Source organism: Triticum dicoccoides, chromosome 6A (genome assembly GCF_002162155.2).
Source record: "Triticum dicoccoides isolate Atlit2015 ecotype Zavitan chromosome 6A, WEW_v2.0, whole genome shotgun sequence".
Lineage (NCBI taxonomy): Eukaryota > Viridiplantae > Streptophyta > Magnoliopsida > Poales > Poaceae > Triticum > Triticum dicoccoides.
The window spans coordinates 5,240,195-5,266,672 of record NC_041390.1 but is presented as its reverse complement, the minus strand read 5'-3'; positions in this window follow the sequence as shown (position 1 = coordinate 5,266,672).

Sequence of the window (26,478 nt, the reverse complement as noted above, 5' to 3'; positions counted from 1 at the left end):
GTTCGGCGAGATCCTCTGGCACGACGAACTCGTCGTCATCGAGGCTTGCCTCGTCTTCGGAGGGAGGCGTATAATTATCGTCCTCAACCTCTTGGTCCGCCGCCCTCTCGTGAGGGCTGGCTTCTCTGTCCTCCTGTGCTGAATCTTGCTAGAGGGGGTGTTCTTCGGCGCTATCCGGAGTAGTATTATCTCCCATGCCGGAATCACCGTTTTTGCTTTGGCGGGATTTAGAGCGGCGCCGCTGACGCCGGCGCTTGGGCTGTTTCTTAGAGGTATCGTCCCCTGCTGTTCCATCGCCATCTCCATCCTTTGGAGTGTCCACCATATATATGTCATATGACGAGGTGGCCTTCCAGCGCCCTACAGGTGCTGGTTCTTGTTCGTCTCCTGCATCGTCGTCCATGCTGTCGATGTGTTCGGAGTCGAAGTCAAGCATGTCGGTTAAGTCGTCGACAGTGGCTACGAAGTGGGTGGTGGGTGGGTTTTGAATTTCCTCATCATCTGTATCCCAACCTTGCTGACCGTAGTCCGGCCAGGGCTCTCCTGATAAAGAGAGAGACTTTAAAGAATTCAGGACTTTAGAGAATTCAGGATGTCGCCGAAGGGCGAGTGCTGAAAGATGTCCGCGGCAGTGAACTCCATTATCGGCGCCCAATCGGATTCGATTGGCAGGGGCGCGGGGGGCTCGGAGTTCGGAGAGGAATCCGGCTCCTCGGAGTCACGGGCCATGCGGAGTGCGGGGCTGGAGTTCGGCTCGATCGCCTCTGAGATCGCAGCCCCTGAGGCAGCGTCCAACCGCTGATCCTCGATCGGCGCCGTAGGCTCCGAATCAATGGTCGGAACCAATGCGTGTGCGGCCTCCAAGGCACTGTTCAGCGGCAGAGCTATATCATGCCCATCGAGACAGTGCGGCGCGCTTGGCTGTGGCTTGAATCCGTCGAAGATCAAGTCCCCGCGGATGTCAGCCATGTAGTTTAGGCTTCCAAACCTGACCTGATGGACAGGGGCGTAGCTTTCGATCTGCTCAAGGTGGCCAAGCGAATTGGCCCGTAGTGCGAAGCCGCCGAAGACGAAGATCTGTCCGGGGAGAAAAGTCTCACCCTGGACTGCATCGTTGTTGATGATCGAAGGAGCCATCGGGCCTAAAAGCGACGACACAGAGGAACTCTCAATGAAAGCACCAATGTCGGTGTCAAAACCGGCGGATCTCGGGTAGGGGGTCCCGAACTGTGCGTTTAGGCCGGATGGTAACAGGAGGCAAGGAACACGATGTTTTACCCAGGTTTGGGCCCTCTTGATGGAGGTAAAACCCTACATCCTGCTTGATTAATATTGATGATATGGGTAGTATAAGAGTAGATCTACCACGAGATCAAGGAGGCTAAACCCTAGAAGCTAGCCTATGGTATGATTGTTGTATGATGAAGTTGTCCTACGGACTAAAACCCTCCGGTTTATATAGACACCGGAGAGGGTTAGGGTTACACAAAGTCGGTTACAATGGTAGGAGATCTTGAATATCCACATCGCCAAGCTTTCCTTCCACGCCAAGGAAAGTCCCATCCGGACATGGGACGAAGTCTTCAATCTTGTATCTTCATAGTCCTGGAGTCCGGCTGAAGGTATAGTCCGGCTACCCGAACATCCCCTAATCTAGGACTCCCTCAACGGCGCTTGGAGATAAGCGAGTTTTACCAGGCTGGTGGGGACACGTAGTTGCGTCCACCCATATAAGGGGATAAGGATCCACCTTTTCACCTACGCCTTCTTCCTCCCTTGCTTATCCATTCTCGCGCACTCGAGCTCTAGCGCCCAAGTCCGCACTCCACACCTCAACCTTCTCCAGCCATGTCCGGAGCGGGAGGCAAGTGGATGGTCTCCTCCCTCACGGAGGGACACATCAAAAAACTGAGGAAGACCGGATACTTGTCTAACGACATTGCGTACCGGCTTCCTGAAAAGGGGCAGCTCATCCCCACCCCTAGGCCCCATGAGAGGGTGGTGTTCCTCCCCCATTTCCTCCGCGGACTGGGCTTCCCTCTTCACCCATTTGTCCGGGGGCTCATGTTCTACTACGGACTGGATTTCCACGATCTGGCCCCGAACTTTGTCCTCAACATCTCGGCGTTTATAGTCGTGTGCGAGGCTTTCCTTGTTGGGGAACGCAGTAATTTCAAAAAAATTCCTACGCACACGCAAGATCATGGTGATGCATAGAAACGAGAGGGGAGAGTGTTGTCTACGTACCCACACAGACCGACTGCGGAAGCGTTGACGCAACGTAGAGGAAGTAGTCGTACGTCTTCCCGATCCAACCGATCCAAGCACCGTTACTCCGGCACCTCCGAGTTCTTAGCACACGTACAGCTCGATGACGATCCCCGGGCTCCGATCCAGCAAAGCGTCGGGGAGGAGTTCCGTCAGCACGATGGCATGGTGACGATCTTGATGTTCTACCGTCGCAGGGCTTCGCCTAAGCACCGCTACAATATGATCGAGGTGGAATATGGTGGCAGGGGGCACCGCACACGGCTAAGGAACGATCTCAATGATCAACTTGTGTGTCTAGAGGTGCTCCCTGCCTCCGTATATAAAGGAGCCAAGGGGGAGGGGGCCGCCGGCCAGGAGGAGGGCGCAGGAGGAGTCCTACTCCTACCGGGAGTAGGACTCCCCCCCCCCCCAATCCTAGTTGGACTAGGATTCCACGAGGGGGAAAGAGAGAGGGGGGAGCCGGCCACCTCTCCTAGTCCTAATAGGACTAGGGGAAGGGGGAGGCGCGCGGCCACCTTGGGCAGCCCCTTTCTCCTTTCCACTAAAGCCCATTAAGGCCCATATGGCTCCCGGGGGATTCCGGTAACCTCCCGGTACTCCGGTAAAATCCCGATTTCACCCGGAACACTTCCGATATCCAAACATAGGCTTCCAATATATCAATCTTTATGTCTCGACCATTTCGAGACTCCTCGTCATGTCCATGATCACATCCGGGACTCCGAACAATCTTCGGTACATCAAAATGCATAAACTCATAATAATTGTCATCGTAACGTTAAGCGTGCGGACCCTACGGTTCGAGAACAATGTAGACATGACTGAGACACATCTCTGGTCAATAACCAATAGCGGGACCTAGATGCCCATATTGGCTCCTACATATTCTACGAAGATCTTTATCGGTCAGACCGCATAACAACATACATTGTTCCCTTTGTCATCGGTATGTTACGTGCCCGAGATTCGATCGTCGGTATCCAATACCTAGTTCAATCTCGTTACCGACAAGTCTCTTTACTCGTTCCGTAATACATCATCTCACAACTAACATATTAGTTGTAATGCTTGCAAGGCTTATGTGATGTGCATTATCGAGAGGGCCCAGAGATACCTCTCCGACAATCGGAGTGACAAATCCTAATCTCGAAATACGCCAACCCAACATCTACCTTTGGAGACACCTGTAAGGCTCCTTTATAATCACCCAGTTACGTTGTGACGTTTGGCAGCACCCAAAGTGTTCCTCCGGTAAACGGGAGTTGCATAATCTCATAGTCATAGGAACATGTATAAGTCATGAAGAAAGCAATAGCAACATACTAAACGATCGGGTGCTAAGCTAATGGAATGGGTCATGTCAATCACATCATTCTCCTAATGATGTGATCTCGTTAATCAAATAACAACTCTTTTGTTTATGGTTAGGAAACATAACCATCTTCGATTAACGAGCTAGTCAAGTAGAGGCATACTAGTGACACTTTGTTTGTCTATGTATTCACACAAGTATTATGTTTCCGGTTAATACAATTCTAGCATGAATAATAAATATTTATCATGATATAAGGAAATAAATAATAACTTTATTATTGCCTCTAGGGCATATTTCCTTCAGTCTCCCACTTGCACTAGAGTCAATAATCTAGTTCACATCGCCATGTGATTTAACAACAATAGTTCACATCACCATGTGATTAACACCCATAGTTCACATCGATATGTGATCAACACCCAAAGGGTTTACTAGAGTCAGTAATCTAGTTCACATCACTATGTGATTAACACCCAAAGAGTACTAAGGTGTGATCATGTTTTGCGTGTGAGATAATTTTAGTCAACGGGTCTATCACATTCAGATCTGTAAGTATTTTGCGAATTTCTATGTCAACAATGCTCTGCACGGAGCTACTCTAGCTTATTGCTCCCACTTTCAATATGTATCTAGATCGAGACTTAGAGTCATCCAGATCTGTGTCAAAACTTGCATCGACGTAACCTTTTACGACGAACCTTTTTGTCACCTCCATAATTGAGAAATATTTCCTTATTCCACTAAGGATAATTTTGACCGATGTCTAGTGATCTACTCTTAGATCACTATTGTACTCCCTTGCTTAACACAGTGTAGGGTATACAATAGATCTGGTACACAGCATGGCATACTTTATATAACCTATGGCCGAGGCATAGGGAATGGCTTTCATTCTATTTCTATCTTCTGCCGTGGTCGGGCTTTGAGTCTTACTGAATTTCACACCTTGCAACACAGGCAAGAACTCTTTCTTTGACTGTTTCATTTTGAACTACTTCAAAATCTTTGTCAAGGTATGTACTCATTGAAACAACTTATCAAGCGTCTTGATCTATCTCTATAGATCTTGATGCTCAATATGTAAGCAGCTTTACCGAGGTCTTTCTTTTGAAAAATTCCTTTCAAACACTCATTTATGCTTTGCAGAATAATTCTACATTATTTCCGATCAACAATATGTCATTCACATATACTTATCAGAAATGTTGTAGTGCTCCCACTCACTTTCTTCTAAATACAGGCTTCATCGCAAGTCTGTATAAAACTATATGCTTTGATCAACTTATCAAAGCGTATATCCCAACTCCGAGATGCTTGCACCAGTCCATAGATGGATCGCTGGAGCTTGCATATTTTGTTAGCACCTTTAGGATTGACAAAACCTTCTGGTTGTATCATATACAACTCTTCTTTAATAAATCTATTAAGGAATGCAGTTTTGTTTATCCATTTGCCAGATTTAATAAAATGCGGCAATTGCTAACATGATTCGGACAGACTTAAGCATAGATACGAGTGAGAAACTCTCATCGTAGTCAACACCTTGAACTTGTCGAAAACCTTTTGCGACAATTCTAGCTTTGTAGATAGTAACACTACTATCAGCGTCCGTCTTCCTCTTGAAGATCCATTTATTCTCAATTGCTTGCCGATCATCGGTCAAGTCAACCAAAGTCCATACTTTGTTCTCATACATGGATCCCATCTCAGATTTCATGGCCTCAAGCCATTTTGCGGAATCTGGGCTCACCATCGCTTCTTCATAGTTCGTAGGTTCGTCATGGTCAAGTAGCATGACCTCCAGAACAGGATTACCGTACCACTCTGGTGCGGATCTCACTCTGGTTTACCTACGAGATTCGGTAGTAACTTGATCTGAAGTTACATGATCATCATCATTAGCTTCCTCACTAATTGGTGTAGTAGCCACAGGAACAGATTTCTGTGATGAACTACTTTCCAATAAGGGAGAAGGTACAATTACCTTATCAAGTTCTACTTTCCTCCCACTCACTTCTTTCGAGAGAAACTCCTTCTCTGGAAAGGATCCATTCTAAGCAACGAATATTTTGCCTTCGGATCTATGATAGAAGGTGTACCCAACATTTTCTTTTGGGTATCCTATGAAGACGCACTTCTCCGATTTGAGTTTGAGCTTATCAGGATGAAACTTTTTCATATAAGCATCGCAACCCCAAACTTTAAGAAACGACAACTTTGGTTTCTTGCCAAACCATAGTTCATACGGTGTCGTCTCAACAGATTTAGATGGTGCCCTTTTAACGTGAATGCAGCTGTCTCTAATGCATAACCCCAAAATGATAGTGGTAGATCGGTAAGAGACATCATAGATCGCACTATATCTAATAAAGTACGGTTATGACGTTTGGACACACCATTACATTGTGGTGTTCCAGGTGGCGTGAGTAGTGAAACTATTTCACATTGTTTTTAACTGAAGGCCAAACTCGTAACTCAAATACTCTTCTCTACGATCAGATCGTAGAAACTTTATTTTCTTGTTACGATGATTTTTCACTTCACTCTGAAATTCTTTGAACTTCTCGAATGTTTCAGACTTATGTTTCATCAAGTAGATGTACTCATATCTGCTCAAATCATCTGTGAAGATCAGAAAATAATGATACTTGTCGCGAGCCTCAATATTCATCGGACCACATACATCAGTATGTATGATTTCCAACAAATCTGTTGCTCGCTCCATTGTTCCGAAGAACAGAGTCTTAGTCATCTTGCCCATGAGGCATGGTTCGCAAGCATCAACTGATTCATAATCAAATGATTCCAAAAGCCCATCAGCATGGAGTTTCTTCATGCGCTTTATACCAATATGACCTAAACGGTAGTGCCACAAATAAGTTGCACTATCATTATCAACTTTGCATCTTTTGGTTTCAATATTATGATTATGTGTATCACTACGATCGAGATCCAATGAACTATTTTCATTGGGTGTGTAACCATATAAGGTTTTATTCATGTAAACAGAACAACAATTTATTCTCTTACTTAAATGAATAACCGTATTACAATAAACATGATCAAATCATATTCATGCTTAACGCAAACACCAAATAACACTTATTCAGGTTCAACACTAATCCCGAAAGTATAGGGAGTGTGCGATGATCATCATATCAATCTTGGAACCACTTCCAACACACATCGTCACTTCACCCTTAACTAGTCTCTGTTTATTCTGCAACTCCCGTTTCGAGTTACTAATCTTAGCAACTGAACTAGTATCAAATACTGAGGGGTTGCTATAAACACTAGTAAAGTACACATCAATAACATGTATATAAAATATACTTATGTTCACTTTGCCATCCTTATTATCTGCCAATCACTTGGGGTAGTTCCGCTTCCAGTGACCAGTCCCTTTGCAGTAGAAACACTTAGTCTCAGGCTTAGGACCAGAATTGGGCTTCTTCACTTGAGCAGCAACTTGCTTGCTGTTCTTCTTGAAGTTCCCCTTCTTCCCTCTGCCCTTTTCTTGAAACTAGTGGTCTTGTCTACCATCAACACTTGATGTTTTTCTTGATTTCTACCTTCGTCAATTTCCGCATTACGAAGAGCTTGGGAATCGTTTCCGTTATCCCTTGCATATCATAGTTCATCACGAAGTTCTACTAACTTGGTGATGGTGACTGGAGAATTCTGTCAATCACTATCTTATCTGGAAGATTAACTCCCACTTGATTCAAGCGATTGTAGTACTCAGACAATCTGAGCACATGCTCACTAGTTGAGCGATTCTCCTCCATCTTTTAGCTATAGAACTTGTTGGAGACTTCATATCTCTCAACTCGGGTATTTGCTTGAAATATTAACTTCAATTCCTGGAACATCTCATATGGTCCATGACGTTCAAAACGTCTTTGCAGTACCGATTCTAAGCCATTAAGCATCGTGCACTAAACTATCAAGTAGTCATAATATTGAGCTAGCCAAACGTTCATAACGTCTGCATCTGCTCCTGCAATAGGTCTGTCACCTAGCGGTGCATCAAGAACATAATTTTTCTGTGCAGCAATGAGGATAAACCTCAGATCACGGATCCAATCCGCATCACTGCTACTAACATCTTTCAACACAATTTTCTCTAGGAACATATCAAAACAAACACGGGGAAGCAACAACGCGAGCTATTGATCTACAACATAATTTGCACAATACTACCAGGACTAAGTTCATGATAAATTTAAGTTCAGTTAATCATATTACTTAAGAACTCCCACTTAGATAGACATCCCTCTAATCCTCTAAGTGATTACGTGATCCAAATCAACTAAACCATGTCCGATCATCACGTGAGATGGAGTAGTTTCATTGGTGAACATCACTATGTTCATCATATCTACTATATGATTCACGCTCGACCTTTCGGTCTCCGTGTTCCGAGGCCATATCTGTATATGCTTGGCTCGTCAAGTATAACCTGAGTATTCCGCGTGTGCAACTGTTTTGCACCCGTTGTATTTGAATGTAGAGCCTATCACACCCGATCATCACATGGTGTCTCAGCACGAAGAACTTTTGCAACAGTGCATACTCAGGGAGAACACTTCTTGATAATTTAGTGAGAGATCATCTTATAATGCTACCATCAATCAAAGCAAGATAAGATGCATAAAAGATAAACATCACAAGCAATCAATATAAGTGATATGATATGGCCATCATCATCTTGTGCCTGTGATCTCCATCTCCGAAGCACCGTCATGATCACCATCGTCACCGGTGCGACACCTTGATCTCCATCGTAGCATCGTTGTCGTCTCGCCAATCTTATGCTTCCACGACTATCGCTACCGCTTAGTGATAAAGTAAAGCATTACATCGCGATTGCATTGCATACAATAAAGCGACAACCATATGGCTCCTGCCAGTTGCCGATAACTTGGTTACAAAACATGATCATCTCATACAATAAAATTTAGCATCATGTCTTGGCCATATCACATCACAACATGCCCTGCAAAAACAAGTTAGACGTCCTCTACTCTGTTGTTGCAAGTTTTACGTGGCTGCTACGGGCTTAAGCAAGAACCAGTCTCACCTACGCATCAAAACCACAACGATAGTTTGTCAAATAGACTCCGTTTTAACCTTCGCAAGGACCGGGCGTAGCCACACTCAGTTCAACTAAAGTTGGAGAGACAGTCGCCCGCAAGCCACCTATGTGCAAAGCACGTCGGGGGAACCGGTCTCGCATAAGCGTACGCGTAATGTTGGTCCGGGTCGTCTCGTCCAACAATACCGCCGAACCAAAGTATGACATGCTGGTAGGCAGTACGACTTATATCGCCCACAACTCACTTGTGTTCTACTCGTGCATATAACATCAACATATAAAACCTAGGCTCTGATACCACTGTTGGGGAACGCGGTAATTTCAAAAAAAATCCTACGCACACGCAAGATCATGGTGATGCATAGCAACAAGAGGGGAGAGTGTTGTCTACGTACCCACGCAGACCGACTACAGAAGCGTTGACGCAACGTAGAGGAAGTAGTCGTACGTCTTCCCGATCCGACCGATCCAAGCACCGTTACGCCGGCACCTCCGAGTTCTTAGCACACGTACAGCTCGATGACGATCCCCGGGCTCCGATCCAGCAAAGCGTCGGGGAGGAGTTCCGTCAGCACGACGGCGTGGTGGCGATCTTGATGTTCTACCGTCGCAGGGCTTCGCCTAAGCACCGCTACAATATGATCAAGGTGGAATATGGTGGCAGGGGGCACCGCACACGGCTAAGGAATGATCTCAATGATCAACTTGTGTGTCTAGAGGTGCTCCCTGCCTCCGTATATAAAGGAGCCAAGGGGGAGGGGGCCGCCGGCCAGGAGGAGGGCGCAGGAGGAGTCCTACTCCTACCGGGAGTAGGACTCCCCCCCCCCAATCCTAGTTGGACTAGGATTCCTCGAGGGGGAAAGAGAGAGAGGGGGGCCGGCCACCTCTCCTAGTGCTAATAGGACTAGGGGAAGGGGGAGGCGCGCGGCCACCTTGGGCAGCCCCTTTCTCCTTTCCACTAAAGCCCATTAAGGCCCATATGGCTCCCGGGGGATTCTTGTAACCTCCCGGTACTCCGGTAAAATCCCGATTTCACCCGGAACACTTCCGATATCCAAACATAGGCTTCCAATATATCAATATTTATGTCTCGACCATTTCGAGACTCCTCGTCATGTCCATGATCACATCCGGGACTCCGAACAATCTTTGGTACATCAAAATGCATAAACTCATAATAACTGTCATCGTAACGTTAAGCGTGCGGACCCTACGGTTCGAGAACAATGTAGACATGACTGAGACACATCTCTGGTCAATAACCAATAGCGGGACCTGGATGCCCATATTGGCTCCTACATATTCTATGAAGATCTTTATCGGTCAGACCGCATAACAACATACGTTGTTCCCTTTGTCATCGGTATGTTACTTGCCCGAGATTCAATCGTCGGTATCCAATACCTAGTGCAATCTTGTTACCGGCAAGTCTCTTTACTCATTCCGTAATACATCATCTCACAACTAACATATTAGTTGTAATGCTTGCAAGGCTTATGTGATGTGCATTACCGAGAGGGCCCAGAGATACCTCTCCGACAATCGGAGTGACAAATCCTAATCTCGAAATACGCCAACCCAACATCTACCTTTGGAGACACCTGTAAGGCTCCTTTATAATCACCCAGTTACGTTGTGACGTTTGGTAGCACCCAAAGTGTTCCTCCGGTAAACGGGAGTTGCATAATCTCATAGTCATAGGAACATGTATAAGTCATGAAGAAAGCAATAGCAACATACTAAACGATCGGGTGCTAAGCTAATGGAATGGGTCATGTCAATCACATCATTCTCCTAATGATGTGATCCCGTTAATCAAATAACAACTCTTTTGTTTATGGTTAGGAAACATAACCATCTTCGATTAACGAGCTAGTCAAGTAGAGGCATACTAGTGACACTTTGTTTGTCTATGTATTCACACAAGTATTATGTTTCCGGTTAATACAATTCTAGCATGAATAATAAACATTTATCATGATATAAGGAAATAAATAATAACTTTATTATTGCCTCTAGGGCATATTTCCTTCATTCCTCCGCATCCGCCCCCATTTCGGCCTATGGCTCAAGACTTTCAATGTCAAGCCGAAGGTGGTGCGCGGCAACCAGGCGGAGTGTGGAGGCGCCATGGTGGGCAAGATGGCCAACGTTTTATGGCTCGAGGGCTCCTTTGTGGAGACCCTGAAGGGGTGGCAATCGAGGTGGTTGTACATCACCGAGCCGCGCGACCCCGAATGGGTCGCAGCCCCCGAGTTTCGATCCGGACCCCCTACGCGGCTCACCTCCTGGAAGGAGACGGGCCTGTCGTGGGGTAAAAAGGAGAGCTGACCGGACTCCAAACATGCGTCCAAACCCTGGTGGACAAGAAGCTCAAACTTGTCAACGTAGTCCAGGTTATGCTCATCCGCCTGATCCTCCCAAGTCAACAACAGGCTTTCAACCTGTGGGAGTTCGACCCGGCGCAGCACCGAACTCTGAGCAGGCTCTTCGACATGACGTACGAAGATGCCTGGAAGGTGCTTTTCAAGGGCGCCGAGGCCCCCGCATCCGCTACCGAGGATCGCGGATTCAGTACACAGCGTCACGCGCATGCGGTAAGCTGTTTTTTCCTTTTGCAGGGTATCGATTTTTCATAGCTTGACTCCATGCGGGATCTAAGCTCCCTTACCTTTGACAAGATTGGCAGGAGACGTCCGGACAGATCAACTATCCGGCTCCTTTGCCCGAAGGCCCAGCGGATGCTCGTTCGGCGAAGCTGTTGGTTCCGGCACCCCATGTGGTGCCGGAGAAGAGGGCCAAGAAGAAGGCCACGGGGACTCGAAAGAGTGCCCAGCGCCTGGAGGTGTCGGATCCCTCATTCGACGACTCCAAGACGCACTCCTCCCATGAAGACGAGGAGGAGGAAGAAGAGACCCCTTCCCCTCCAGCGGGGGAAGGGAAGAAAAGAAAGGCCGCCCCAACTGGGGAGGCCGAAGGGTCCAAGAAGGGGAAAACCCTTCCTCCAAACTACTCCACCGATGCCGACGACGGCGGAGAGGAGTGGCCGCCCAGGGCCAAGCCCCTGGCCAAATCGTAAGTATCCGGATACCAGAGAAATTCACAGTATTCGTTTATTGCACAACTTCCCCTTATGTCGAATATGTTTATGCAGCCCACCCAAAGACCGGCTCGACGCGTCATCGAGCGGCTCACTGGACTCGTCGGATGTGAACTCGCTTCCGACGGCTTCCACCCCCCGCCCTACGGACGACACCGAAGTGTTGTCCCAACAGGTTCCAAGCCGGGAGGAGGTGGTCCTGGAGGCGCGCAAGGCGACCTCCCGGACTCCAGGAGTAAAGGGGATGAAACCCCCCAGGGCTCCAAGTCCGGCCCTAGGCCGGACACCGCTCCGGAACCTTCAAAGGTTCCAGAGTCCGGCGGGGGACCTCCTTCCCAGAGGAGCAAGCCCACCATGCCGGTAACCTCCGTCCATCCAGAGGCGCCGGACAATCTGTTGGAGGCGCTCCAAGGCGCCTCCATCGACGAGGAGCACCGCACCATTATGAGTGCGGTGGTCCAGAAGGTTCAGTCCACCAAGAGCGGACTGACTGAAGCTTGTACTAGCCTTTTAACGGGCTTTGAGGCAAGTAAAGAATGTGTAAATAATATTACCGCATAGACAGTAGCCCCTGATGCTCTGTTTGGCGTTCGGGAAGAAAAGCCGAATAGAGGATCAAATAAAATTCGCAGGAGTCTAACAAAAAGGAGTCAATATGCGTATGCAGGCTTCTCTGCCTGCGTCCGCCGCACTGACTGCGGAAGTGGACACGCTAAAGCAGAACCTCGAGCAGTCCGAGCAAGAGCTCGGGCGTGCCAAGAAGCAGCTCGAGGACAATGAAGGTAAGAAATACCTTGTTTAAATATATATATATATATATATAAAGGTGCAATTGCAAAAAATGACAGGATTATCGTGGCTATTGCAGGGTCCACGTCTGTGGTGGCGACCCTTAAGCAAGCGCTGGTCGAGGCCGAGAAGAGGGCGGCCACGGAGCGCACCGAGCGGGAGAAGTATGAGGCCGAGGTTGGCAAGGTACGGCAAGAGCTCCAGGCTCTCATGGAAAAACATGAAAGTTTGGAGCTTGACTCAAAGACGCGAGCGTCCGAGCTCGCGGTGGCTATTGAAAATGCCAAGTCTACCAAGGCCGAATCCCAGAAGACCCTCCAGGAGTTGGATGAGGTGAAGAAGATAGCGGCGGGTAAGGCATTCTTTATGCAAAGCAAACACATAAACGTGAGTTACTTGTTACTTACCCGAATCCGGAGCTCTCCAGGAGCGTTCGCAGATCTTCCCCGGAGTGTGTCCGATGCCGCCACATTCTATCGAGCCGAGGAGGGCAGCTCGACAGAGAAGGTGTTCTGGTCACAGTATGCTGAGGCCGGACACCCCGTGCCCCTGAGCGACCAGCTGAAGCAACTGGTCGAGCTCCACAAGGCGGCCGAACAGGCCATGAAGGGCCTCATAGTTCGGCTGTGGCCTGGAGGGGCTCTTCCTGGGAGCTATTTCGGGCTGGTGCGGCGGCTCGTGGAGGCCTGTCCAAGGCTCGAAGTCATCAAGCGCTCCGTCTGCATTGAAGGTGCCCGTAGGGCCCTTGCCCGTGCTAAGGTGCACTGGGGCAAGCTGGATGCTGAGAAACTTGTGAAGGACGGGCCACCGTCGGGGAAAGAGCATCGCAGGCCCGAGAATTATTATAAGGATGTTCTGAAGGGTGCCTGCCTTGTGGCGGATGAATGTTCTAGGGATGTAATTTTTGAGTGAAACTTGCTTGTTTTGTCCTGTGCGCTGAAAACTTGTTCATATGCGATAAGCAATGCTGTTGGAATTTAAAATATTACATTCCGTGCGGCTGTTTATCAATTCTGAGAGATGGCAAGTCGTCGGCTTCTGCCCCCATGCCGCTAGTGCTGGGGTGTTCAGGGCTAAACTTGAGCGCTCTTTTTCCCATGTTTGGGTCCTTTGAGGGAGGCGCTCAGCCCAACGAACAAGGCAATCAGACTATAATACGTGAACACTCTCACTTAGCCATAGAATTCTATAATTTTAAATTTCGGCGAAGCCCCTGGTATTTGGAAGACCGAGTTCGGGGCGCTATCCACGCCTTGGCCGGACAGAGCCGACTCCTCGCTCTAAGCGGCATAAGTCTTTAGGGACTCGAAAAACCTCTCGAACAGCGACCAGCTCTCGCTTCATCATGACAGTCAGTTTTAGCTTTCTCCACTGAGGTGCTCGACCCAGCTCAACTGGGGCACAATCGTAGTGGTTCTCCTAGTGCTACCTTAGCCGATATAGCGGAACGTAAGGCACCAAAACATAGGAGCCAGGCAAACCCAACTATTGACCCAAGACATGATTCAGAGCCGATGCATATAATGCTATAAGTTCGGGGTGCCGCACTTGTTAAAGTGTTCGGACTTCTCACACCATGTTGAGGGGTACAGAAGCCCCTGGCGTATTTCGGCCGTACCAAAGTGTACGGGTGCAACATGTCATTAAGGAACATATATAAAAAAAGTAATGCAAAAATAGACAAAAGCTATGCATTGTTTATTAAAGAGGGCTGCGATCAAAAAATGATACAAATAATGCGATAAGCAAAAGGTTGGACTATTTAACATGTCTATTCCAGGGGCAAGCTGCGGAATAGTATGCGAAACAGGTATACTGCTTGTGATAGAGACCACCTGGGCGTTCCGTAATGCGGCGTGGCTTGTCTGCTTCCCTGGTTCTTGCATCGTTTGTGCAGCAATTGAACTGCCGAACAGGCCTTCCGAAGAGTGGAGTCCTGAAAGTAAGAGAAAATTAAAAAATCGGCAGCCCCTGGTGCGGTTTAAGCCGTGTTTCGGGCGTGCCGTGATGGTGCCCCTCCCCCTGTACCCATGGTATTTCTAGAGCATAGTTATGTACGCGAAGTACTGGTATCGCATTTTTGCGAGGGCTGGGGTTGGGGCCGCATTGCTATGCCTGCTCGGGTCGTGCCACGCGGTCTTGTTGTAGGTTACTCCGGGCGTGTTTGACGGTGTCCGGCCGTTTAATGGCCGGACTAGAGAACTGCCTGGAGAGGCTGCTTTGTACTTCTGTTGCAAGGGCCGCCGTGTGCTCCTCCGTTCGGAGGGAGCGTTCGGTGTTTCCATTTACCGTAATTACTCCTTGAGGGCCTGGAATTTTGAGCTTAAGGTATGCATAGTGCGGTACCACATTGAACTTGGCGAATGCGGTTCGCCCGAGCAGTGCATGATAGCCACTGCGGAATGGGACTATGTCGATGATTAACTCCTCGCTTCGGAAATTATCTGGAGATCCGAAGACCACTTCAAGTGTGACTGAGCCTGTACAATTGGCCTCTACACCTGGTATTACGCCTTTAAAGGTTGTTTTGGTGGGCTTAATCCTCGAGGGATCTATGCCCATTTTCCGCACTGTATCCTGGTAAAGCAGGTTCAGGCTGCTGTCGCCGTCCATAAGGACTCTAGTGAGATGAAATCCGTCAATAATTGGGTCTAGAACCAATGAGGCGAATCTGCCATGACGGATGCTAGTGGGATGGTCCCTTTGATCAAAGGTGATCGGGCGGGAGGACCATGGCTTGAACTTTGGGGCGAGTGGCTCTACCGCGTATACGTCCCTTAACGCGCGCTTCCGCTCCCTTTTGGGGACGTGGGTTGCGTATATCATGTTCACCGTCCGCACTTGTGGGGGAAAACCCTTCTGTCCACTGTTGTTCGGCGGCCAGGACTCCTCGTCGTCATCGCTATGCAGCCCCTTGTCTTCATTTTCAGCATTTAACTTGCCTGCCTGCTTGAACACCCAACAATCCCTGTTGGTGTGATTGGCCGGCTTTTCGGGGGTGCCATGTATCTGGCATAAGCGGTCGAGTATTCGGTCCAAACTGGACGGCCCCTAGGATTCCTTTTGAATGGCTTTTTCCGCTGACCGGATTTAGAGCCTCTGAATCCGGCATTAACTGTCGTATCCTTAGTATTGTCGCCATTAATGTGGCGCTTCTGCTTGTTGCGACGCGACCTGCCACTACTGTCCCTGGCTCTGTTGGAAAAGGCAGTGCCTAGGAGGCGCTTAGGCACGCCTAGGCGCTAGGCAGTGGCCAAACGCCTCGCCTAGGGCATAAATGGAGATCTAGGCAGGGCAAGCAAGGAATTATTTACCCAAGTAAGAAATCATGCCACATACCGCACTAATATGCAAAATGGGTTATATTCCAATGGCAGTAGATGGTAATCAACTTATTTATATGCCCTAAACTAATATCAACACCCATATAATAATCACAAAGACACTACGAGTAAAAATTATATTACCGCCTAGGCCACGCCTAGGGCTCTTAGGCACTGCCTAGGCACTAGGCGAAGGCCAACCGCCTCGCTTGCACCTACCGCTTTTTCCAACCTCCCTGGTATCCGAATTACCAGGGTTCTTGGTCATATTGTTGCTACGAGCAAGCCAGTTGTCTTCTCCCACGCAAAAGCGGGTCATGAGTGTCGTGAGTGCTGCCATAGACTTCGGCTTTTCCTGTCCAAGGTGCCGGGCAAGCCACTCGTCACGGATATTGTGCTTGAAGGCTGCTAGGGCCTCAGCGTCCGGACAGTCGACTATTTGATTTTTCTTTGTTAGGAACCGTGTCCAGAATTGCTTGGCCGATTCCTCTGGCTGCTGAATTACGTGACTTAGGTCATCGGCGTCTGGGGGTCGCAGATAAGTGCCTTGGAAATTGTCGAGGAATGCAGCTTCGAGGTCCTCCCAACAACTTATTGATCCTGTTGGCAAGCTGTTAAGCCAATGTCGAGCTGGTCCTTTAAGCTTGAGTGGGAGGTATTTGATGGCGTGGAAATCATCGCCGCGGGCCATGTGGATATGAAGGAGATAATCCTCGATCCATACCGCAGGATCTATTGTGCCATCATATGATTCGATGTTTACGGGTTTGAAACCCTCGGGGATTTGATGATCCATTATTTCGTCTATGAAGCATAGTGGGTGTGCGGCGCCTCTGTACTGGGCTATATCACGACGTAGCTCCAATGAGCTTTGTCTATTGTGTTCGGCCCTGCCGAATTTGTGGCCGGCGTGACGGTTACCGTCTCGAGCCGTGGGGCGCCCACGTGATCCGTAGATCGATCTTGTTTGCCTTGCCTTGTCTTCCAACATATCTCGTAAGTCCGGCGCATATTCCCGTGCCTTGGTACGGGGTGCGGCTTAAGTGGAGGGCCGAGAGGCCTCTCTGTCGAGGCCACGAGGTGGCCGGTCGGCCGCGTCAAGTGCTTCCTCCTTTAATCGGGGTAGCAACCTGTGCTTTGGGTAGCTCTCGGAGAGGTGTTCGAGTTTATGCTCTTCGGCTGCAAGGACTTCAGTCCATCTGTCGACTAGCAAATCTTGGTCAGCTCTAAGCTGTTGCTGTTTTTCTTGAGGCTTCTTGCCGTGGCCATAAGCCTGCGTTGAAAACACTCTTGCTCGACGGGATCCTCTGGCATGACGAATTCGTCGTCGTCGAGGCTTGCCTCGTCTTTGGAGGGAGGCATATAATTATCGTCCTCGACCTCTCTGTCTACCGCTCTCTCATGAGGGCTGGTTTCTCCATCCTCCTATGCTAAATCTTGCTGGAGGGGGTTTTCTTCGGCACTTTCCGGAGTATTATTATCTCCCGTGCTGGAATCACCGTATTTGTTTTAGCGGGATTTTGAGCGCGCGTCGCTGATGCCGGTGCTTAGGCTGTTTCTTGGAGGGGTCATCCTCCGCTGTTCCATCGCCATCTCCTTCTTTTGGGGTGTCCACCATGTATATGTCATATGACGAGGTGGCTTTCCAGGGCCTGATAGGTGTTGGTTCTTCATCGTCTCCTTCATCGGCGTCCATACCGTCGATGTCTTCGGAGTCAAAGTCGAGCATGTCGGTTAAGTCGTCAACAGTGGCTACAAAGTGGGTGGTGGGTGGGCTTTGAATTTCTTCATCGTCTGAATCCCAACCTTGCTGACCGTAGTCCGGCCAGGGCTCCTGATAAAGAGAGAGACTTCAGTGTCTTCAGAATATCGCTGAAAGGCGAGTGCTGAAAGATGCCCGCGGCAGTAAACTCCATGATCGGCGCCCAATCGGATTCGATCGGCAAGGGCGCGGAGGGTTTGGAGTCCGGAGAGGAGTCCGGCTCCTTGGAGTCACGAGTCTCGCAGAGTGCGGGGCTGGTGTTCGGCTCGATCGCCGTTGGGATCGCAGCCCCCGAGGCGGCGTCCAACCACCCATCCTCGGTCGGCGCAGTTGGCTATGAATTAAGGGTCGAAGCCGATGCGGATGGGGCCTCCAGGGCACTGTTCGGTGGCAGAGCTAGATCATGCTCGTCGTGACAGTATGGCGCGCTCGGCAGTGGCTCGAATCCGTCGAAGATCAAGTCCCCGCGGATGTCAGCCGTGTAGTTTAAGCTTCCAAATCTGACCTGACGGCCAGGGGCATAGCTTTCGATCTGCTCCAGATGGCCAAGTGAATTGGCCCGCAGTGTGAAGCCGCCGAAGACGAAGATTTGTCCGGGGAGGAAGGTCTCACCCTGGACTGCATCGCCATTGATGATCGTAGGAGCCATCAAGCCTGACAGCGACGACACAGAGGAACTCTCAATGAAAGCACCAATGTCGGTGTCAAAACTGGCGGATCTCGGGTAGGGGGTCCCGAACTGTGCATCTAGGCCGAATGGTAATAGGAGGCAAGGGACACGAAGTTTTACCCAGGTTCGGGCCCTCTCGATGGAGGTAAAACCCTACGTCCTGCTTGATTAATATTGATGATATGGGTAGTACAAGAGTAGATCTACCACGAGATCAGAGAGGCTAAACCCTAGAAGCTAGCCTATGGTATGATTGTTGTTGTATATGTTGTCCTATAGACTAAAACCCTCCGGTTTATATAGACACCGGAGAGGGTTAGGGTTACACAAAGTCGGTTACAATGGTAGGAGATCTGCATATCCGTATCGCCAAGCTTGCCTTCCACGCCAAGGAAAGTCCTTTCAGGAGACGGGACGAAGTCTTCAATCTTGTATCTTCATAGTCCAGGAGTCCGGCTGAAGGTATAGTCCGGCCATCCGGACACCCCCTAATCCAGGACTCCCTCAGTGGTCTTAAGAAATTCTATAGGAACGAGAAGGAAATTATTTATTTTCCTAATAGGCACATTGCTGCCCTCATGCTTGGTAATGATCCAATACTTCTTGGTTATTGCAGGAGCTTTTAGGTTTCATTGTTTTCCCCTACAAATAATCGTCTTACAAATGGTCTATGTTCATTTCATTTATGGGATCATGTTTGTCATATGTTTGCACTTTACATAGGTCACCAACATGTTGGAATTCGAGTATTTGAGAGATAAGCATACATGTTGCGGCATAGAAGAACATTATGTACTATATTCTTAGAACTGGAAGTATTATGTATTTTTCTTTGTCTATCTTGGTAGTCCTACTCTTATCTTCTATTTCTACTTTACCAGGGAGTTTTTATCATGACTAACTTGACAAAAGGTAAATCCTCGAAAACCGCACATAGTATAAATATGGAGGTTAGTTTAGTCTCAGGTTTCTAAATTACATCTTTGTCTTGCCCATCATTATGAAACATTTGTAGGTCCGAATCTATTCAAAGGCTTGCTTTTCCTATCGAAATTCTTCTTTTTGTTAACAGATATTTCATGAATTTATTTCATATATAATATGTACAATTATTGGATTAGATTTTAAGAACATCAGAGTAATTTACAAAGTTGCAAACAAAGAGTATTTTGTTCATTTAATTTTCATTTATCATGGGTATGCTTCTCTGAATAATTCTCCTACCTAAGCACACATGCATGTTCTACCTCGGCACATGGCTCTTATTTGTTAACCGAGATGGTACAAAGTTCAACGGAGTTATGTTTATAAATATAATTGCACACGGTGCAAAATGAGGGCTTCGAGAAGTGCCCCAATGATGAAACGCGGAAAATGATCCGATTGCATATTGTTGATATGTTGGACTTAAAATTAGCTAAAAGATTTGAACCTCTGGTTCCAAGTGGACTCCATCTAATGGAAGTTCGAAAATATATGTCGATGTTGGTTTGTATTTTGATCCTGATAGAAAATATTGTACTTTATTTCTATGGGTTATGACCCTATACTAACTGTTAGAGCATTGCCCAATATGTAGGAATGTTCGTGTACCTCAAACATGTGCGTGCATATAGATCTTCCATAGTGCCTTTGTTTCCTTTTCATTATCAACTTAATAAATGCCATTTGAAAATGTAACTGATTCATTTTAATAAAAAAATCTAGCCCCGTGCGAATGCACGGGTTGACGACTAGTTTGAAATAAAAGCTGTACATCAGCGATTTCAGCCAAAATGACAGCATAATCCAGTTTAAGAACAGTCAATAAATCAACTATAAATAGACCCAATGATAGCATTTAAGTTCAACAATACAGTTATTGATATAGTTCAACAAAGTAGGCAAAGTAACACACATATGAATGTACAAGTTCAAATAAATAGAGGTGATAATAACATGATATCTTTCATCCTGTATACATGCTCTCCTTGCTGCCGCTGTGTGGGTTTCATGTGATATAGCTACCAATCAGAGAAACACAGAGATGTCAAGTGGGACGGAAGGCTACAACCAGGTTCAGCCCACGGCAGCAAGCTGTACAAATTTCTTCTTGAAGAACTTAATCCGAAGAGGGGACTACAACCAATAGGAAGAGATCAAGGCAACAGCCAATGAAACCAGAGAAAAGGACAAGGGAGGAAAGAGAAAAGTTCCCGTAGATTTTATCGTTCTTGACATAGATTGCAATCCTTCATGTCCTATTATTCTTGGTAGACCTTTTCTTAGAACGATTGGTGCAATTATTGATATGAAGGAAGGAAATATTAGATTCCAATTTCCGTTAAGGAAAGGCATGGAACACTTTCCTAGAAAGAAAATTAAATTACCTTATGAATCTATTATGAGAGCCACTTATGGATTGCCTACCAAAGATGGCAATACTTAGATCTATCCTTGCTTTTTATGCCTAGCTAGGGGCGTTAAACGATAGCGCTTGTTGGGAGGCAACCCAATTTTATTTTTATTCCTTGCTTTTTGCTCCTGTTTAGTAATAAATAATTTATCTAGCCTCTATTGTGGTTGTGTTTTTTGTGTTTAACTAGTGTTTGTGCCAAGTAGAACCGTTGGGAAGACTTGGGGAAAGTCTTGTTAATCTTGCTGTAAAAAACAGAAACTTTAGTGCTCACGAGAACTGCTCCCATTTTTATTTGGAAAGTGCTATTTAGTTAATTAGTTTTGAAGATGATTAATAGATAAATCCTCACGTCCAGAAATTTATTTTATAATTTTTGGGGTTCCAGATCTTGCGCTAGCTACAGACTGTTCTGTTTTTGACAGATTCTGTTTTTCGTGTGTTGTTTGCTTATTTTGATAAATCTATGGCTAGTAAAATAGTTTATAAACCATAGAGAAGTTGGAATACATTAGGTTTTACACCAATATAAATAAAGAATGAGTTCATTACAGTACCTTGATGTGGACTTTTGTTTTCTTTCGCTAACGGAGCTCACGAGATTTTCTACTTTGAGTTTTGTGTTGTGAAGTTTTCAAGTTTTGGGTAAAGATTTGATGGATTATGAAACAAGGAGTGGCCAGATCCTAATCTTGGGGATTCCCATGGCACCCCCAAAGACAATTTAAGGACACCAAAAAGCCAAAGCTTGGGGATGCCCCGGAAGGCATCCCCTCTTTTGTCTACTTCCATCGATAACTTTACTTGGAGCTATATTTTTATTCACCACATGATATGTGTTTTGCTTGGAGCGTCTTGTATGATTTGAGTCTTTGTTTTTTAGTTTACCACAATCATCTTTTCTGTACACACCTTTTGAGAGAGACACACATTGTCGGTGTCAAAACCGGCGGATCTCGGGTAGGGGGTCCCGAACTGTGCGTCTAAGGCGGATGGTAACAGGAGGCAGGGGACACGATGTTTTACCCAGGTTCGGGCCCTCTTGACGGAGGTAAAACCCTACGTCCTGCTCAATTTATTCTTGATGATATGGGTATTACAAGAGTTGATCTACCACGAGATCGGAGAGGCTAAACCCTAGAAGCTAGCCTATGGTATGATTGTATGTTGTCCTACGGACTAAAACCCTCCGGCTTATATAAACACCGGAGGGGGCTAGGGTTACACAAGGTCGGTTACAAAGGAGGACATATACATATCCGTATTGCCTAGCTTGCCTTCCATGCCAAGTAGAGTCCCATCCGGACACGAGACGAAGTCTGCAATCTTGTATCTTCATAGTACAACAGTCCGGTCAAAGGATAGTCCGACTATCCGGAGACCCCCTAATCCAGGACTCCCTCAGTAGCCCATGAACCAGGCTTCAATGACGATGAGTCCGGCGCGCAGTGTTGTCTTCGGCATTGCAAGGCGGGTTCCTCCTCCGGATACACCACAGAAGAGTTCGAATAAAAGGATAATGTCCGACCCTGCAAAATAAGTTCCACATACCACTGTAGAGATAATAATATTTCCACAAATCTAATCTGCTGACACGTTTTGGCAACATGACATCATGCCATGGCGCGGTGATCATTCGAACCGTTTTTCTTTAACTAGCCCCGCACATAACGCGAGGCAGTTTCTTGACACGTCTTGTCAAAGCATAGATCGTGTCCCCCTTATTACGGGATTCTCATCAATACGGGCGTGGGTAACCCAACCGCGTCATCAATTACGGCGCTTGGAGGATAAGCAAGTTTTACTAGGCTAGTGGGGGCGCATAGTTTCGACCGCCCTTATAAAGGGATAAGGTTTATCCTTTTTCTACCCACGCCTTCTTCCTCCTTGCTCATCCATTCTCGCGCACTCGAGCTCCAACGCCCAAGTCCACATCCTTCTCCTCAACCTTCTCCAAACATGTCAAGAGCGGGAGGCAAGTGGATGGCTTCCTCCATCACGGAGGGACACATCAAAAAGCTACGCGGAGCCGGATACTTATCCGCGAATATTGCGCATCGCCTGCCCGCTGCGGGGCAGATCGTCCCCACCCCGGAACCTCACGAGAGGGTAGTCTTCCTCCACCACTTCCTCCGCGGACTGGGGTTTCCCCTCCATCCATTCGTCCGTGGTCTTATGTTCTACTACGGGCTGGACTTTCATGATCTAGCCCCGAACTTCATCCTCAACATTTCGGCGTTCATCGTCGTGTGTGAGGCTTTCCTCCGCATCCGGCCCCACTTCGGCCTGTGGCTGAAGACCTTCAATATCAAGCCGAAGGTGGTGGGAGGCCAACAAGCAGAATGCGGCAGAGCCATGGTGGACAAGATGCCCAATGTTATATGGCTTGAAGGCTCCTTCGTGGAGACCATAAAGGGGTGGCAATCGGCGTGGTTCTACATCACCGAGCCGCGCGACACCAACTAGGTGGCGGCCCCCGAGTTTCGATCCGGAGTCCCCACGCGGCTCACCTCCTAGAAGGAGAAGGGCCTATCCTGGGGTTCATCGGTGGAGCTCGACGGACTCCACAAATGTATCCGGAATATGGCAAGCAAGAAGCTCAAGCTTGTCAACATAGTCCGGGTCATGCTCTTCCGCCAGATCCTCCCGTGTCAACAATGGGATTTCAACTTGTAGGAGTTCGACCCGGCCCAGCACCAGACTCTGAGCGAGCTCTTCGACACGACGCACAAGGACGTATGGAGGGTGCTATTCAAGGGTGCCGAGCTCCCTTCCTCTCTCACCGAGGACCGCGGGCTAAGCGCGAAGCGCCCTGCGAATCCAGTAAGTTTTGTACATCTGGTAGGATTTTTACTTCCCATAGCTTAACCACACGCGGGGTCTGAGCTCCCATGCGTTTGACAGGACTGGGTGGGGGCATCGGAGAAGATCGACTCTCCGGCCCCTCTGCCAGAAGACACCGCGGACGCTCTCCTGACGGAGATGCTGACTCCGGCTCCTTACAAGGTGCCGGAGAAGACCAAGAAGAAGGCCAAGGGAACCCGAAAGAGTTCCCGACGCCAGGTGATATCGGACTCATCGTCCGATAACTTCGCGACGCACTCCTCCCCCGAAGACGAGGAGGAAGATGAAGATGCTCCCCCTTCAGTCGGGGGAGACAAGAAAAGGAAGGCCGCCCCGACCGGGGGGGCGAATGGTCCAAGAAGGGGAGGACCCTCCTTCCGGACTACTCCACCACCGCCGCCGAAGGCGAAGACGAGTGGCTGCTCAGGGCCAAGCCCCTGGCGAAGTCGTAAGTATTCGGATACCAGAGTAACTCATAGCATACCTTTGTCGCACTGCTTCTCCTAACGCCGAATATGATTATGCAGACCGCCCCAAGCCCGTATCGACGTATCTTCGTAGGGCGGCTCCTTGGACTCGTCGGATATGGATAGCGATCCACTTCCGACCGCCACCTCCCCTTGTCCTACGGACAATGCCGAGGTATTGCCTCAAGAGGCACTGGGTTGAGGGGAGACAATCCCGGAGGCGCCTCAAGGCGACCTTCCGGATTCCGGGGGCAGAGGGAGTAAGGCTCCCAAGGGCTCTAAGTTCGGCCCTCAGCCGAACACCGCGCCGGAACCTCCAGTGGTTCTGGTCTCAGGCAGGCGGCCTCCTTCCAAAAGGGGCAAGACGCCTGTGCCGGTGACCTCTGTCCATCCAGAGGCACCGGACGATCTGCTAGGAGCGCTTCGCAACGCTTCCATCGAGGAAGAGCACCGCACTATTATGAGTGCGGTGATCCAGAAGGTTCAGTCCGCCAAGAGCGGACTGACTGAAGCCTGTGCCAGCCTTCTAACAGGCTTTGAGGTAAGTATTTGAAATATAGGAAAAATATTACCGCATAGACAGTAGCCCCTGATGCTCTATTTGGTGTTCAAAAAGAAAAGCCGAATGGAGGATCAACTAATATCTGGAGGAGTCTAATATAAGTATGTCTATATGTGTATGCAGGCTTCGCTGCTGACCTCTGCGGCATTGACTGCGGAGGTCGCCGTACTGAAGCAGGACCTCGAAGGGTCCAAGAAAGAGCTCGGCCTTGCCAAGAGGCAGCTCGAGGAGAACAAAGGTAAGTAACACCTAGTCTATAGATGTGTATATATACAAAAAGGATGCGATTGCCAAATGACAAGATCATCTTTAATTTGCCAGGGGCCACGACCGAGGTGGCAACCCTGAAGCAAACACTATCCGAGGCCGAAAACAAAGCGGCCCAGGTGCGCACCGAGCGGGAAAAACAAGAGGCACGGGTGTGCGAGGTGCAGCAAGAGCTCCATGCTCTCGTGACGAAGCACGAGGCGTTAGAGCTTGACTTGAAAATGCGAGAGTCCGAGCTTGCCGCAGCCCTTGAGAGTGCAAAGAGTGCCAAGGCTGAAGCCCAAAAGGCTCTCTAGGATATTGATGCAATGAAGAAGATAGCGGCGGGTAAGGCATTCAATATGCAAAGCAAGCATGTGAAAGTAAATTACTTGTTACTTACCCGAGTCCGGAGCTCTCCAGGAGCATTCGCAGATTTGCCCCGTAGCATGTCGGATGTCGCACAGTTTTACCAGGCCGAGGAGGGAAGCTCAATGGAGAAGTTGTTCTGGTCTCAGTATACTGGGACCGAACACCCGATGCCTCTGAGCGACCAGCTGAAGCAACTGGTCGAGCTGCACAAGGCGGCCGAACAGGCCATGATGGGCTTTATAGTCCGGATGTGGCCTAGCGACACCCTTCCCAACAACTACTTTGTCCTGGTGGGGCGGCTTGTGGATGCCTGCCCACGGCTGGAAGTCATTAAGCGGTCCGTCTGCATCGAAGGTGCACGCCGGGCTTTCGCCCGTGCGAAGGTGCACTGGGCCAAGATGGACGCCGTGAAGCTGGTGAAGGAAGGGCCACCGCAGGGCAAGGAGCATCGCCACCCCGAGATGTACTATGAGGGTGTCCTGAAGGGTGCCCGTCTTGTAGCGGACGAGTGTGCGAAAGATGTAATATTTGAATAAACTTGCTTGTGTAATCCTGTATTATGAAAACTTGTTCATATGCGCTATGGAATGCTTGTTTGAATTTAAAATATTGCCTTCTGTTCGGCTATTTATAGAATCTGAGAGATGGCTAGTCGTCGGCTTCTGCCCCCACGCCACGAGTGCTAGGGTGTTCGGGATAAAACCTGAGCACCCTTGTTCCCATTTTTTGGGTCCTTCGAGGGAGGTGCTCAGCACAACGAACAAGGCAATCAGACTATAATGCGTCATCACTCTCACTTAGCCATAGAATTCTATAATTTTAAATTTCGGCAAAGCCCCTAGTATTCGGAAGGCCGAATTCGGGGCGCTATACACGCCTTAAGCCGGACAGGGCCGACTCCTCGCTCTAAGTGGCATAAGTCTTTAGGGACTTGAGACCTCTCGAACAGCGACCAGTCTCTCACCTTATCATGACAGTCAGTTTTAGCTTTCTCTACTGAGGTGCTTAGCCCAGCAGAACCGGGGCACAATCGCAGTAGTTCTCCCAGTGCTACCTTAGCCAATATAGCGGAACGTAAGGTACCAAAACATGGGAGCTGGGCAAACCCAACTATTGACCCAAGACATGATTCGGAGCTGATGCATATAATGCTATAAGTTCGGGGTGCCGCACTGTCGAAAGTGTTCGGACTTCTCATGCCGTATTATGGGGTATACTTAAGCCCCTAGCGTATTGGCCGTACCAGAGTGTACGGGTGCTAGAT